Source organism: Mustela nivalis (genome assembly GCF_964662115.1).
Source record: "Mustela nivalis genome assembly, contig: HAP1_SCAFFOLD_1290, whole genome shotgun sequence".
NCBI lineage: Eukaryota > Metazoa > Chordata > Mammalia > Carnivora > Mustelidae > Mustela > Mustela nivalis.
In genome coordinates this window covers 22,579-38,707 of record NW_028135374.1, presented here as the reverse complement: position 1 = coordinate 38,707, position 16,129 = coordinate 22,579, and the positions used below count along the sequence as shown (strand labels likewise).

At 44.3% G+C, this 16,129-nt stretch overlaps 1 protein-coding gene across 7 annotated transcripts in view; it reads left to right on the top strand.

Annotated features, from left to right (window-relative positions):
- Positions 1–1,116: 1,116 nt before the first annotated feature.
- The window catches only part of LOC309857793 (mitochondrial ornithine transporter 1-like), a 30,546-nt gene continuing 15,533 nt past the window's right edge, over positions 1,117–16,129 (top strand). For 2 of the 7 annotated variants that reach the window (XM_082750554.1, XM_082750555.1), the window contains exons 1-2: positions 1,119–1,771; positions 3,924–4,048. The gene's annotated coding sequence lies outside the window, so the exon portion shown is untranslated. Of the gene's footprint in view, positions 1,772–3,923; positions 4,219–16,129 lie in introns of all 7 variants that reach the window. The other 5 variants (XM_082750556.1, XM_082750557.1, XM_082750558.1 and 2 more) reach the window with 4 other exon arrangements.

The window sequence follows — 16,129 nt, the reverse complement described above, 5'->3', positions numbered from 1 at the left end:
CCTCCCGATGGTGGTGGATGGCGCCAGCTGGCTCCCAGAGCAGCAGTGGCCCTTGGTGTGGATTGCCCCAGCAGGATCACGGAGATCAGAGGCCGTGATGCAGTTGCGGGAAGGCTGGGGTTTGAAAAGGTTAAATGGTTCACTAAAGGTCACCCAGATTTTTACATAAGCATCCTGGCTCCAACTCCTGTGCTCTTTCCAGTCTGTACCTGCAGACTGGCTCTGTCCTTAATAAGGTTTCCTTTAGTCTCAAGTTTCTAGCTTGCTAAAGCCACTGGACCAGGGGATACTGAAAGTCCTTGAGTCCTCTAGAATGTTGTAATGGTAGATTTTGCTCCTGAGTCTGCTTCCCACCAGTTAGGTCACAAGTCCCCTTGGGCAAGTATTTCAAACTCCCTGGCTTGTTTTCTGTAATTAAGTTTCAGAAATTTGACTTCTAAAGTGCTGATTTTGGGAACCTGGGTGGCTCAGTGGGTTAAGCCTCTGCCTTTGGCTCAGGTCATGGTCTCAGGGTCCTGGGATAGAGTCCCACATCCAGCTCTCCACTCAGCAGGGAGCCTGTCCCTGCCTCTCCCTACTTGTGATCTCTCTCGATGTGTCAAATAAACAAACAAAATCTTAAAAAAAAAAAATAAAGTTCTGATTTTGTGAAAAGTCAGTTTGTGCTGTTTTTCTGAGTGTCCCCATTTACCAGGAGCGCTGATGGCTTCACAGCGCCTCCTACCTATGGAAAGTCTGTTCAGTTGTACCTTCAAGTTAAGCACTTGCACTAACACAAGTCACGGGGTATATTTAAGTCTCCCCTCCCCCCATCACTTAAGTGATATTGTCAGTCATCCAACACCGCAATCAAACAGGGCAAAAACAAATTGTAAAAGGAAAAGATTGCACAGTTTAAGGAAGAAAATGCAATATAGAAAATGAAAATAAATGCATGAAGACTGAGCCAAAGAAATCCGAAGGCCACGACTGAGTTATATGGAGCAGCTAGCTGTCAGTAACAGACTCAGAGCTTTCCAGTTGAGTGGGTGTTAGCTCTCTGTCTTAGCGAACTGGAGAAAATTCCTTTACTGGCCATATACAAGATTCTTTGAATAGTGCTTTGAGAGCCACAGAGGTAGCCTATAACTCATTAGGAACTGAAAGATCAGAGAAGCCCGATTTAGAGCCAGTTTTCATCGGTGGGTGGGACCTTCTCCAATGTCCTAGGCGAGGATGGATTTCCTTGAGGTAGGCAAAATAGGGAACGTTTGTTTTGTGGGGTTTTTTCTCTGGCAATAAGCGAATATATTTTTCATCACCACGCCTCCCGTACTTCTGTAGCCAAATATAAAATAGAGACCTTGAGTCCCAGCACGGTTCACCAGCCCAAAGACTTCAGTAGGTCCTTCCAACACCCCCAACCCCGCCCTGAGTTCCAGCTGGGGTCGAGCCTCTCCGGAGTCCTCCGGGAACCTGGACGAAGGGAAGCAACTCCGGGGGCCCGGGCTCCCTGTCCTCCAGGTCCTCCAGCTCGCGGGCGCGCGGGCCGGGGGTCCCGTGACCTGCGCGGGGCCGAGTGCGCCGCCTAAGCCGAGGACTTCCGCTTCCCCGCGCCGGCCCCGCGCTGCCAGCCCCCGGCCGCAGGGGAGCTCCGGGCCCCGGGGGCCGCCGCCCTTTGCGCTCCCCCGCGGGTGGGCGGGGCGGAGGGCCGGCCCGCGGCGGACGCGGGTGTTAAGCGGCTGCCCCGGCGGCGCAGCCAGAGCAGCACGCGCGGCCAACTGTCCTGGCGGTGAGCGCAGCACCACAACCGCCGCTCCGGGGGCGGCCGGAGGGAGCGGGGCGCGAGCGGGCCTATGCGGGGGGGCGGGGCAACCTTACCGGGCAGCCGGCGGGCTTCTGGGGTCCGCGGCCCGCGCGCCGTCCACGCGCCCAGGTCGTTAGGGGCGCCGAGGGCCGGGGCTCGCCGGACACTCCGGGGCTCCGCGGCCTCCTTTCCGTAGAGTCACCTGCCGGGAAGGGTGTCCTCTTTGCCCCGCGGAGTGTCATCAGGCCTCTGGGCACCGCGCCGCCCGTGCCCGGGCCCGAGTGGGGGCGGTTATGAATGGGAGACTCTTGCAGGTTGTTGGGCTGGAGTCCGAGGACGAGAAAGCGGGAAGCAGTCTCCCTCGCGGGTCCTGTGCCCCCGGGATCCGGAGCCTCGGAGCGCGATTGCCTGGCCGGCGTGTTAGCGGGCAGACGGGCCGGCATCGCAGCGCCTTGGGTCCGGCTCTAGTCCTGGGCGGAGGGCGGCCGGGCTCGCTTGAGCCTGTGCTGCAGTCTTCTCACGCTTGGTGTTGGGCGGTGGAGCAGGGGGCCTCAGAGCGTTCTCCCAGGCGAGAGACTCATTTCCCCCCAGAACAGAAGGCTGTGTGGCTGGCGATGTTGTTTCTCTCTCCTGGAGTCGGACCCACCTGTGCTTGCAGGAGAGGTAAAGGGGCGCGAAAAGGATTCAGCTTTTTAACTGGCTCAAGACTGAGTTTTAACGTTTGCTGACCAGTCTTGCCTCCCCCAAACCGAATGTATTTTTCCAGACTTCTTGAAGCCACCTTCTTAAACACACAATAATTTGAGTCAGTTGCTGAGTTAATCTGTTAGTTCACATCACTGTTTATTTAGTGTTTTAGCAATTCTATGAGTCTCTACTTGTGGGATTTGATGCGTTTAAGTTTGACTTACCAGAGGGGGTTAAATTCACAGCGATGACACATAGTAGGATCTGTGCCTTTCTTATAAACTAAGAAATGTTGGCACCCCAAGAATTCAACCGACAGAGAAGCCACATGGGTTAGGCCCTGTGTGACTCTCCCCGCTTGCCTTCAATTTTCCTTGAAAATGCAGGGTTCGGTGCTTGTTTTTTGCATTTCTTTTTGGTCAGGTTGGAATACTCTGGAATTAAGCATTGCTCGGTAGGCACAGACCCAAAAGGCAAGACTTGAGTCCTCTGACTACTTGTATGACCTTGGAAAAGCTTTTGCTTTGTGGCCTCAGTTTTCCATCTGGAAAAGGAAGAGATTGGATTAAGACCCTCATAGCCTTCTCTAGGTACAGGATGGCCACAACCTCGTCAACTGTAGTTACTGATACTGCCTCTCCTGTCCTATCAATACCGTAAAATGCATGTCTTGTCTGTTTCACTTAGTTGCTTTTTCAAGTCCAGTACTATGCTTTTGTGGTTGCTGGTTTTAAATTTTTTTTTTTTTTTGCAAAGAAGGAAGATTCTTGGTGTCTGATCATTCACAACAGGCGTCAAGTGGTTAAAAAAGACTTCTTAGTGGATAAAATGATTTTCCGCTGTTGTTTAGGTCCACGTTGGCATTCATTAATAACTCAGCTGGCCCACCACCCTCCAAGAGGTGGCCTGGTGGGAGCACAAAGGTCTTTAGTGTGATGAATAAAAATTGTTCTTTGGTATTGACGGATAAGTCACTTATTTAGTTTGAAAACCACACAGAATAGGTTGCTGAATTGATTATCTTGATATTAGTGTTAATGAGCCACCTTTCCTTTTTAATAAAAATCTGTATTTTTATATTTTTAAAGCCAATTTCTCTGTTAGTTGATTTTTGTCTAACAAGAGGAGTAGACTCTAGTTTTGCCAAACTTTTTAAGCTCTAGCCCAAACATGCTGAAACATGCATGAAAATTTCATGGGGACATGGTGGGCGAGTAGAAGGCAGGCCAATTGCTAAGCTGCACTGATACCTTGACTGCCTTTTTCTTTCTTCCTTCCTTCCTTCCTTCCTTCCTTCCTTTTTTTTTTTCTTTTCTTTCTTTTTTTTTTTTTTTTCAAAAGGGAGAACTGATCTCCCAGCTCTCAGAGGTTGAGGTCCCAGTAAGCAGGCAGCAGTTCTAGAGAAAGACTGCAGAGGCTTCACTGATGGTGAGCTCTGGTCTCCTTTCAGGGATATGAGACACCTGTCATAAGCTCTGGAGAGTTGCCTTCCACAGAGACCAGCAGAGGAGTGGGCCAACATGAAGTCCAGTCCTGCCATCCAAGCTGCCATTGACCTCACAGCGGGGGCTGCAGGTAATTCCAGGGGAAACCCATCCTCTAGTCTTGGAGTACCTGCTACAAGTGGGATCCAATGAAGGGGTGGTGAAAATACTGCTTTTGCAACTCCCAGAAGCAACATGCTTTCTCCTTGGAGGGAATCCATGTAATCGAAGAGTAATATCGTCTTCTAAGAACGGCAGAAGGTAGAGCAGTTCCCTTACAATAAAACTCTGAGTGTGGGTGCAGGGTGGGAATGTCCTCAGTTCACAGCTGGAAAACCTCACAGCTCAGAGTTGAAGTCCTTTGTCCATTGTCACACAGCTGGCATGTGCAGGTGACGTGGGATTTCACTCTAAGCCTGGCAGTCTTCAGAGCCCTTGTAGTCCAGAATCCTACTATGCCGTCTGTCCAGGGAAGTCCTACTTACTATCCTTATTGCTGCCAAGGAAAGAAAGGAGGACACTCTTTAGAAATGTCTTTGGTAACTGAGGCTGATTTTTGATGGTTTCTAAAGCCCTAAAAAGAAAAGAGAGGCCCTCAGATTTGCCAGAGAAGAGTGGGCTGGGCAGGGGTTGAGCCCCAGGGCAGACTATGGCCTCAAAAGGCACAGGTAAATACTCCTGGGCAGTGCTTGCAACACACAGGCCAGTCTTTAGAAATATCACCTTTACTCAGCCTGAGAGCAGTAATTGGAAGTCTGTGCGTGGTGACTTGGTTCTCTAGGTTCCTGTGTTATTTTAGCGCCAGAGGAGTGCTGGGATGCTCCTATTTCCCAGATGAAACCCCTGGTTTACCCTTGCCCCTTACACTGATTCCCTTTTTTAAGAAGAAAAAAATTTTTTTATTAACATATAATGCATTATCAGCCCCAGGGGTACAGGTCTGTGAATCGCCAGGTTCTTACACTGATTCTTATAAGGGCCTCAGCTCCTGGGAGTGGAGAGGCCAGAGGGGTGAGTTGCCTTTTCTCCTCTTATCCAGTGGGTCCTCCCGGGTCAACAGATCAGGTGCAGCCAAGGGCCACCCTGGTCATCCCATCATTCCCTTAACTGTGAAAAAGAAGTTACAGTTTAGAGAACAAAGTATTTTCTCCTGAACCAAAGGTCGATGGAGGTAGGCTAATTGAGAAAGGCTATAGACCGAGCATTACAGACTGATAAGAAGTACAGGCACCAGCTCCCGGTTTAGAGACCACAGGAGTGTCCTGGCACAGGAGGAGGGGAAACTAAGCGTGGCCTAGGTGTCCACTGGCTTCTTGCCTGCTGAAGGCCTTGGGTCAGTCCGTACCAGCTGCAGCTGGTAACCCATGGTCCAACCAATGGCCCCATTCACCACTCCCACCCCCATGCCAACCCCCAGGCCACATTAGGATGACCCTGACCATGGGAACAGTGGACCCATTTGCCTGCCTCTGGCACCCTCTTAACGGTCCTGCAAATGCTCTGGGCTCAGTTTTTGTCTCCACCTTAGGGTGGTATTTAACCACAGGAGAGATCCTTAGCTTTTGGAATTAAGTGTCTGTCAGTCTGCCAAAGACGTAGAATCTGATGTGATCGAATTTTCTTTTTCCTGGAAAGGCATTTCTGTGTGGACAGGTATTTGGGTGTGACTTATGTGCTTTATAGTAAATTTTAAAGATACAGATAGCAGTTGTATTGTTGGGAGTCTGGTGTGTAAGGCATTGGGGCATGTTTTTTTAAAATATTACCATGTTTTGGGCCCATCTACATATGGCCTTTAATTCTCCTGATAAGTAGTTGGGATTTCTTCCTGCCCTGGTCTCAGGGGGTCACCCGTCACTGATGTAGCATGGCCCTGCAGCATCTGACTTTGGGGGACAACAGGCTCCTTGGCAGGGGTCCGTGCCAGGTGGACCTGGCAGGTGAGGGGTGAGAGGTGAGGGACTCGTTGGCTGGCAGGGGAGGCTTGTGTTCGTGACCTGAGAACTTCTACTGGGAGGCGCTTGGCATGCAAACGGGAAGCCAGAGCCCCCTTTGGATGGGTGGCAGTCCCCCAGTGTGGAGCTAGGAGGGCCTGCAGAGACCTTTGGCTCTGATGCTCACTGTATAGTGTAAAGGACACCCTGAGAGGCCGAGTGTATTTGCCCATGATTGTGCAGCTAGATGGTGTCCAGAGACAGGGCTAGGACGTTGGTTCCTTGGTTCCTTGACTGGTGCTGTTGTTTGGGTCTTTGTTTTAAAACTCCATAATGGTGGCTCCGTTGCTCAGGGGTTAGAGCACTGGTCTCGTAAAACTCCATAATGGGCAATGGCCCTCCTGGGGGTGGAGGTTAATTAATCTCAAGCCTCTGCTGCCAGCTGTCTGGATTGGGACATTGGGCCATCGTGGACTGAGGTGATCTCGGTGTAGTATACACATGTTATTTTCCGTGTCCCTCCTTTTCTTTGAAATAGACTTCCCCTGTCCAGCAGGTTTTAGGTCCAGTTCATCTGCTATAAAATGCTGGGAAGCTGGCACTGCCTGTCTGCTAGTGTAGGAGAAATTCCAGAAATTCCAAGCAGCTAGAATGGGGGAGGATTTGAAGAAGATAGGTCACTGTATAATGTTGAAATGAGACAGTGTGGAGCTCAAAAGTTAAATTTCTTCATGAGGAATCTTGGTCTCCCTTTAAAATATGGTAGGTTTTTTTTCTTCTTTCTTTTTTAAAAAATTTTTTAAATACAGTAGTATTTTGACCACTATAACTCGCTCCCCGTTTTGACTTTGTTGCTGTATGCCTTAACTAGCCTAGCTTCTCAATGTGACCTAGACCATTGATGTTTATTCTCTCGTGCCAAAATTCATGATTCTCTTGGCCATCTGGATGTCTTCTTTGGAAAAATGTCTATTCAGGTTTTCTGCCCATTTTTAAATCACAATGTTGAGTTATTTGTTGTTATTGTTGTATTGTGGTGTTGACTTACAGAAGTTCCTTATATGTATTGAATATTAACCCCTGGTCAGATGCATCATCTGCAAATATCGTCTCCTGATGCATCATTTGGAAATATCCCCTCCCATTCAGTAGGTTGTCTTTTTGTTTTGTTGATGGTTTCATTCACTCTGCAGAAGAGTTTTATTTTAGTGTAGTCCCAATAGTTTGCTTTTTTTCCCCCCTCACTTCAGGAGACCTATCTAGAAAACCGTTGCTAGGCCAGTGTCAGAAGTCTTACTGCCTATGTTTTCTTCAGTTTTATGGTTTAATGTTTGTGTTATGATCAGTTTTATGCAGTTTTATGGTTTCAGATCTCACATTTAGATCTTCAATCCATTTTGAGTTTATTTTTGTGGATGGTGGAAAAAAGTTTCATTCTTTTGAGTGTAGCTGTGCTGTTTTCCCAATACCATTTATAGAGGAGACTTTCTTTTCCATCATTGCATATGGCTGCTGCTTCTCTTGTGGAATAATTGACTCTATAAGTGTGGGTTTATTTCTGAAACTTTTTAGTTATTTGTTTTTAAAGATTTTATTTATTTATTTGACAGAGATCACAAGTAGGCAGAAAAGCAGGTAGAGAGAGAGGGAAACAGGCTCCCTGCTGAGCCGAGAGCCCGATGCGGGGCTTGATCCTGGGACCCTGGGATCATGACCTGAGCCAAAGGCAGAGGCTTAACCCACTGAGCCACCCAGGCATCCCTGAAAAATTTTTTTAAAAGATTTTATTTATTTGATAGAGAGAGAGAGAGAGAGAACACAAGCAGTGGGGAGTGGCAGGCAGAGGGAGAGTAGAGGCAGGCTCCTCACAGAACATAGGAAGCCTGATATGGGACTGGATCCCAGGATCCCGGGACCATAATCTGCAATCACCCAACAAACTGAGATACCCAGTGCCCAGTGTGAGTTTATTTCTGGGCCTCAATCCTGTTCTTTTGATTTATGTGTCTCTTTCTGTGGCAGTACTGTACTATTTTGATTACTACTGCTTCGTGGTGGTTTTTTTTGGGGGGGGGAGAAGGAAAAGGTTTAATATAAAGATTTAAGATTCACATCAATATAAATGATAAAGTTACCTTTCTCTTGATAAGAGCTCAACTTTTGCCTTTCTCGTTTTAACGTTTCTTGCCATATTTTTCCCTGTGTTTTTCTGTTACTTTCACCCCATCTCCTCCTGTCTATGATCGTATTGACGGATTCCCTCCATCTCCGCAGTAGTTTACACTCAATCTTTAGCAAAAGGCCAAGAGGTGATCCCCAGTAGTTTAGAAACTAGACTTGTACATAAGCTACAATGATTAAATTCATTTTAACACACTCTTTAACTTTACTAACATCTAGGTAGTATCCGTAACCTTCTTTTCCTATATTCCCCAAGAGCACTGTTAGCTGTTCATCTTCCTGAGTAGAAATGTGGCATTTTATTTTCCTGTTTTCCTTTTTTGATGTGGGAGAAAGATAATCTACATTTTGTGTATGTGTTTATAGTCACCCTAGATTGCTAAAGTATATCCTCCAGTGATTCTTTCAAAGAGGGTATGCAAGAAACAAACTGAATTCTTTCATATCCAAAAATGTCTTTGTTTTCCTTCAAAATAAAATGCCACTTTGGATGGATGTAGTATTCGAGGTTTACATGTTTTCCCCTGCAGAAATTTTATGTTACTGCCCCATTTCCTTCTAGCATCCAGAGTGTCCAGTAAGTCTGCTGTCAGTCTGATTCTTGTTCCTTTGTAGGTTCACGCTCCTCTTTCTGGAAGACTTTATGATTTTTTTTTTAACTTTTTATTTTTTATAAACATATATTTTTATCCCCAGGGGTACAGGTCTGTGAATCACCAGGTTTACACACTTCACAGCACTCACCAAAGCACATACCCTCCCCAATGTCCATAATCCCACCCCCTTCTCCCAAACCCCCTCCCCCCAGCAACCCTCAGTTTGTTTTGTGAGATTAAGAGTCACTTATGGTTTGTCTCCCTCCCAATCCCATCTTGTTTCATTTATTCTTCTCCTACCCACTTAAGCCTCCATGTTGCATCACCACTTCCTCATATCAGGGAGATCATATGATAGTTGTCTTTCTCTGCTTGACTTATTTCGCTAAGCATGATACGCTCTAGTTCCATCCATGTTGTCGCAAATGGCAAGATTTCATTTCTTTTGATGGCTGCATAGTATTCCATTGTGTATATATACCACATCTTCTTGATCCATTCATCTGTGGATGGACATCTAGGTTCTTTCCATAGTTTGGCTACTGTGGACATTGCTGCTATAAACATTCGGGTGCACGTGCCCCTTTGGATCACTACATTTGTATCTTTAGGGTAAATACCCAATAGTGCAATTGCTGGGTCATAGGGCAGTTCTATTTTCAACATTTTGAGGAACCTCCATGCTGTTTTCCAGAGTGGCTGCACCAGCTTGCATTCCCACCAACAGTGTAAGAGGGTTCCCCTTTCTCCGCATCCTCGCCAGCATCTGTCATTTCCTGACTTGTTGATTTTAGCCATTCTGACTGGTGTGAGGTGATATCTCATTGTGGTTTTGATTTGTATTTCCCTGATGCCGAGTGATATGGAGCACTTTGTCATGTGTCTGTTGGCCCTCTGGATGTCTTCTTTGCAGAAATGTCTGTTCATGTCCTCTGCCCATTTCTTGATTGGATTATTTGTTCTTTGGGTGTTGAGTTTGCTAAGTTCTTTATAGATTCTGGACACTAGTCCTTTATCTGATATGTCGTTTGCAAATATCTTCTCCCATTCTGTCAGTTGTCTTTTGATTTTGTTAACTGTTTCCTTTGCTGTGCAAAAGCTTTTGATCTTGATGAAATCCCAATAGTTCATTTTTTCCCTTGCTTCCCTTGCCTTTTGCGTTGTTCCTAGGAAGATGTTGCTGCGGCAGAGGTCGAAGAGGTTGCTGCCTGTGTTCTCCTCAAGGATTTTGATGGATTCCTTTCGCACATTGAGGTCCTTCATCCATTTTGAGTCTATTTTTGTGTGTGGTGTAAGGAAATGGTCCAATTTCATTTTTCTGCATGTGGCTGTCCAATTTTCCCAGCACCATTTATTGAAGAGGCTGTCTTTTTTCCATTGGACATTCTTTCCTGCTTTGTCGAAGATGAGTTGACCATAGATTTGAGGGTCTATTTCTGGGCTCTCTATTCTGTTCCATTGATCTATGTGTCTGTTTTTGTGCCAGTACCATGCTGTCTTGATGATGACAGCTTTGTAACAGAGCTTGAAGTCCGGAATTGTGATGCCACCAACGTTGGCTTCTTTTTCAATATCCCTTTGGCTATTCGAGGTCTTTTCTGGTTCCATATAAATTTTAGCATTATTTGTTCCATTTCTTTGAAAAAGATGGATGGTACTTTGATAGGAATTGCATTAAATGTGTAGATTGCTTTAGGTAGCATAGACATTTTCACAATATTTATTCTTCCAATCCAGGAGCATGGAACATTTTTCCATTTCTTTGTGTCTTCCTCAATTTCTTTCATGAGTACTTTATAGTTTTCTGAGTATAGATTCTGTGTCTCTTTGGTTAGGTTTATTCCTAGGTATCTTATGGTTTTGGATGCAATTGTAAATGGGATTGACTCCTTAATATCTCTTTATTCTGTCTTGCTGTTGGTGTAGAGAAATGCAACTGATTTCTGTACATTGATTTTATATCCTGACACTTTACTGAATTCCTGTATAAGTTCTAGCAGTTTTGGAGTGGAGTCTTTTGGGTTTTCCACATATAGTATCATATCATCTGCGAAGAGTGATAATTTGACTTCTTCTTTGCTGATTTGGATGCCTTTAATTTCCTTTTGTTGTCTGATTGCTGAGGCTAGGACCTCTAGTACTATGTTGAATAGCAGTGGTGATAAAGGACATCCCTGCCGTGTTCCTGACCTTAGTGGAAAAGCTTTCAGTTTTTCTCCATTGAGAATGATATTTGCAGTGGGTTTTTCATAGATGGCTTTGATGATATTGAGGTATGTGCCCTCTATCCCTACACTTTGAGGAGTTTTGATCAGGAAGGGATGCTGTACTTTGTCAAATGCTTTTTCAGCATCTATTGAGAGTATCATATGGTTCTTGTTCTTTCTTTTATTGATGTGTTGTATCACATTGACTGATTTGCGGATGTTGAACCAACCTTGCAGCCCTGGAATAAATCCCACTTGGTCGTGGTGAATAATCTTTTTAATGTACTGTTGAATCCTATTGGCTAGTATTTTGTTGAGTATTTTCGCATCTGTGTTCATCAAGGATATCGGTCTATAGCTCTCTTTTTTGGTGGGATCCTTGTCTGGTTTTGGGATCAAGGTGATGCTGGCCTCATAAAATGAGTTTGGAAGTTTTCCTTCCATTTCTATTTTTTGGAACAGTTTCAGGAGAATAGGAATTAGTTCTTCTTTAAATGTTTGGTAGAATTCCCCCGGGAAGCCATCTGGCCCTGGGCTTTTGTTTGTTTGGAGATTTTTAATGACTGTTTCAATCTCCTTACTGGTTAAGGGTCTGTTCAGGCTTTCTATTTCTTCCTGGTTCAGTTGTGGTAGTTTATATGTTTCTAGGAATGCATCCATTTCTTCCAGATTGTCAAATTTATTGCCGTAGTGTTGCTCATAGTATGTTCTTATAATAGTTTGTATTTCTTTGGTGTTCGTTGTGATCTCTCCTCTTTCATTCATGATTTTATTTATTTGGGTCCTTTCTCTTTTCTTTTTGATAAGTTGGGCCAGGGGTTTATCAATTTTATTAATTCTTTCAAAGAACCAGCTCCTAGTTTCGTTGATTTGTTCTATTGTTTTTTTGGTTTCTATTTCATTGATTTCTGCTCTGATCTTTATGATTTCTCTTCTCCTGCTGGGCTTAGGGTTTCTTTCTTGTTCTCTCTCCAGCTCCTTTAGGTGTAGTGTTAGGTTGTGTACCTGAGACCTTTCTTGTTTCTTGAGAAGGGCTGTACTGCTATATATTTTCCTCTCAGGACTGCCTTTATTGTGTCCCACAGATTTTGAACCGTGGTATTTTCATTATCATTTGTTTCCATGATTTTTTTCAATTCTTCTTTAATTTCCCGGTTGACCCATTCATTCTTTAGAAGGATACTGTTTAGTCTCCATGTATTTGGGTTCTTTCCAAACTTCCTTATGTGGTTGAGTTCTAGCTTTAGAGCATTGTGGTCTGAAAATATGCAGGGAATGATCCCAATCTTTTGATACCGGTTGAGTCCTGATTTAGGACCGAGGATGTGATCTATTCTGGAGAATGTTCCATGTGCACTAGAGAAGAATGTGTATTCTGTTGCTTTGGGATGAAATGTTCTGAATATATCTGTGATGTCCATCTGGTCCAGTGTGTCGTTTAAGGCCTTTATTTCCTTGCTGATCTTTTGCTTGGATGACCTGTCCATTTCAGTGAGGGGAGTGTTAAAGTCCCCTACTATTATTGTATTGTTGTTGATGTGTTTCTTTGATTTTGTTATTAATTGGTTTATATAGTTGGCTGCTCCCACGTTGGGGGCATAGATATTTAAAATTGTTAAATCTTCTTGTTGGACAGACCCTTTGAGTATGATATAGTGTCCTTCCTCATCTCTTATTATAGTCTTTGGCTTAAAATCTAATTGATCTGATATAAGGATTGCCACTCCTGCTTTCTTCTGATGTCCATTAGCATGGTAAATTCTTTTCCACCCCCTCACTTTAAATCTGGAGGTGTCTTCGGTCTTAAAATGAGTTTCTTGGAGGCAACATATAGATGGGTTTTGTTTTTTTATCCATTCTGATACCCTGTGTCTTTTGACAGGGGCATTTAGCCCATTCACATTCAGGGTAACTATTGAGAGATATGAATTTAGTGCCATTGTATTGCCTGTAAGGTGACTGTTTCTGTATATGGTCTCTGTTCCTTTCTGATCTACCACTTGTAGGCTCTCTCTTTGCTTAGAGGACCCCTTTCAATATTTCCTGTAGAGCTGGTTTGGTATTTGCAAATTCTTTCAGTTGTTGTTTGTCCTGGAAGCTTTTAATCTCTCCTTCTATTTTCAATGATAGCCTAGCTGGATATAGTATTCTGGGCTGCATGTTTTTCTCGTTTAGTGCTCTAAAAATATCATGCCAGCTCTTTCTGGCCTGCCAGGTCTCTGTGGATAAGTCAGCTGCCAATCTAATATTTTTACCATTGTATGTTACAGACTTCTTTTCCCGGGCTGCTTTCAGGATTTTCTCTTTGTCACTGAGACTTGTAAATTTTACTATTAGGTGACGGGGTGTGGGCCTATTCTTATTGATTTTGAGGGGCGTTCTCTGAACCTCCTGAATTTTGATGCTCGTTCCCTTTGCCATATTGGGGAAATTCTCCCCAATAATTCTCTCCAGTATACCTTCTGCTCCCCTCTCTCTTTCTTCTTCTTCTGGAATCCCAATTATTCTAATGTTGTTTCGTCTTATGGTGTCACTTAATTCTCGAATTCTCCCCTCGTGGTCCAGTAGCTGTTTGTCCCTCTTTTGCTCAGCTTCTTTATTCTCTGTCATTTGGTCTTCTATATCACTAATTCTTTCTTCTGCCTCATTTATCCTAGCAGTGAGAGCCTCCATTTTTGATTGCACCTCATTAATAGCTTTTTTGATTTCAACTTGGTTAGATTTTAGTTCTTTTATTTCTCCAGAAAGGGCTTTTATATCTCTCGAGAGGGTTTCTCTAATATCTTCCATGCCTTTTTCGAGCCCGGCTAGAACCTTGAGAATTGTCATTCTGAACTCTAGATCTGACATATTACCAATGTCTGTATTGATTAGGTCCCTAGCCTTCGGTACTGCCTCTTGTTCTTTTTTTTGCGTTGAATTTTTACGTCTTGTCATTTTGGCCAGATAAGAGTATATGAAGGAGCAAGTAAAATACTAAAAGGGTGGCAACAACCCCAGGAAAATATGCTTTAACCAAATTAGAAGAGATCCAAAATTGTGAGTAGGGATAAAGGGGATAAAAAGAGGTTCAAAAAGAAAGAAAGAAAAAAAAAAAGAAAAAAGAAAAGAAAAAAAAAAGAAAAGAAAAAAAAATTTTTAAAAAAAGAAAACACCTGAGAAAAATGTAAAAAAGAAAAAATATATATATTAGATAAACTAGTAAAAAATCTTTAAAAAAGAAAAAGGTAACAGTTAAAAAAAAAAAATTTTACCCGAAGGCGAGAAGAAAAAGAAAGAAAAAAAAAATGAAAAAGAAAAAATTAAATTAACTGCAAGACTAAAAAAAAAATCACAGGAAAAAAGCCATGAGTTCCGTGCTTGGCTTTCTCCTCCTCTGGAATTCTGCTGCTCTCCTTGGTATTGAAACCGCACTCCTTGGTAGGTGAACTTGGTCTCGGCTGGATTTCTTGTTGATCTTCTGGAGAGGGGCCTGGTGTAGTGATTATCAAGTGTCTTTGCCCCAGGCGGAATTATACCTCCCTTACCCGGGGCCGGGGTGAGTAATCCGCTCGGGTTTGCTTTCAGGAGCTTTTGTTCCCTGAGCGCTTTCAGTAGAGTTCCGGAGGACGGGAACACAAATGGCGGTCTCCTGGTCTCCGGCCCAGAGGAGCCGAGAGCCCAGGGCCCCACTCCTCAGTGCGCCCTCAGAGAACAGCGCCCAGTTACTCCCGTCTGCCTGACCTCCGGCCGCGCTCCGAGCTCACCAAGCCTGCGATCGGTTCAAGGTAACACCAAGCTGTGAGCTTACTGTCGGCTCCGTCTCTGCAGTTGGCTTTCCCGTTCCAATACCCGCAAGCTCTGCGACACTTAGACACCCCCGATCCTTCTGTGACCCTGTGGGACCTGAGGCCACGCTGACCCCGCGTGGGCTTCGCCCCTGTTTAGCCTCTGGAGCGATGTCCCTCAGCGGAACAGACTTTTAAAAGTCCTGATTTTGTGCGCGGTTGCTCCGCCGCTTGCCAGGAGCCGGCCCCTCCCCCCGGGGTCTATCTTGCCGTCGCTTTGGATTCACTTCTCCGCCGGTCCTACCTTTCAGAAAGTGGTTGTTTTTCTGTTTCCAGAATTGCTGTTCTTCTTCTCTTCGATCTGCCGATGGATTTTCAGGTGTTTCCAATCTTTAGATAAGCTATCTAGCTGATCTCCGGCTCTGAAGCAGTCTCAGCTTGCTACTTCTCCGCCATCTTGACTCCTCCTCCAAGAAATGAACTTTTAACAATATGACTTTCCCTTATTTGTAGGTCGTGTATGCAGTGTTCAGGAACATGACAGTGCAAATTCCTCAACTATCATCTTTCCAGGCATTAGCATATTCAATTTTTACAGAGATCTAGAAGATATAAAACAGGCCCTTTCTCTTTGGCTCTTTGTAACTCCAGTAAGACTGACTGTGAAAGTGATGGGGTTTGGGAATATAGGTGAGGTTAGATGGGGTAAGTCTGGAGCTGATGGCCAAGAAGGGATTTATGATTTTTTTTATCCCTGGAATTCCCAGATATCTAGGAGTCTCTATTCATCAATCTTACTGAGTATTTGATAAGCACTGACAGTCTCAAGACTTGAATTTTTCTTGGCACCTGAGTGGCTCAGTTGGTTAAGCAACTGCCTTTGGCTCAAATCATGATCCTGGAGTCCTGGGATCCAGTCCCACGTCCCGCTCCCTGCTCAGAGGGGGTCTGTTTCTCCCTCTGACCCTCCCCCCTCTCATGCACTCTCTCTCTCTTAAATAAATAAAACCTTAGAAAAAAAGACTTGAATCTTTCTTTAGCTCTGGGAAGTTTTATTCCATTCTTAATTATTTCCTCTGCTTCATTCCCTTTATTATCTTTTCCGGGAATTCCTGTCAAATGGATGTTGGAGCTTCTGGATCTCTCCTCTATCTCTGGATCTTTCTTTATTATCTCTTTGGCCCTTTGCATTGTAACCTTAGAACATTCTTCATGTTGATCTTCTAGATCATTCCTTGTCTCTTCAAGTATGTCTCTTCTGCTATTCAGAGCATCTATGGAGTTATTTCGAAGACATCTGGATGATAATTTTTAATATTTCTAATCTCTTTTATCTCTTTGAAGTTATTAATCCACTTCTTCTAAAATTTTCTTCTCTTATATTATCTGTTTCTTTAGGTGTTGGCACCTTTGTTTGCAGAATTTTGTGTCTGTTTTCCTTCAAACTATGGTAATTCCTGATGGGAGTCAGGTGATTCCTCATGGGA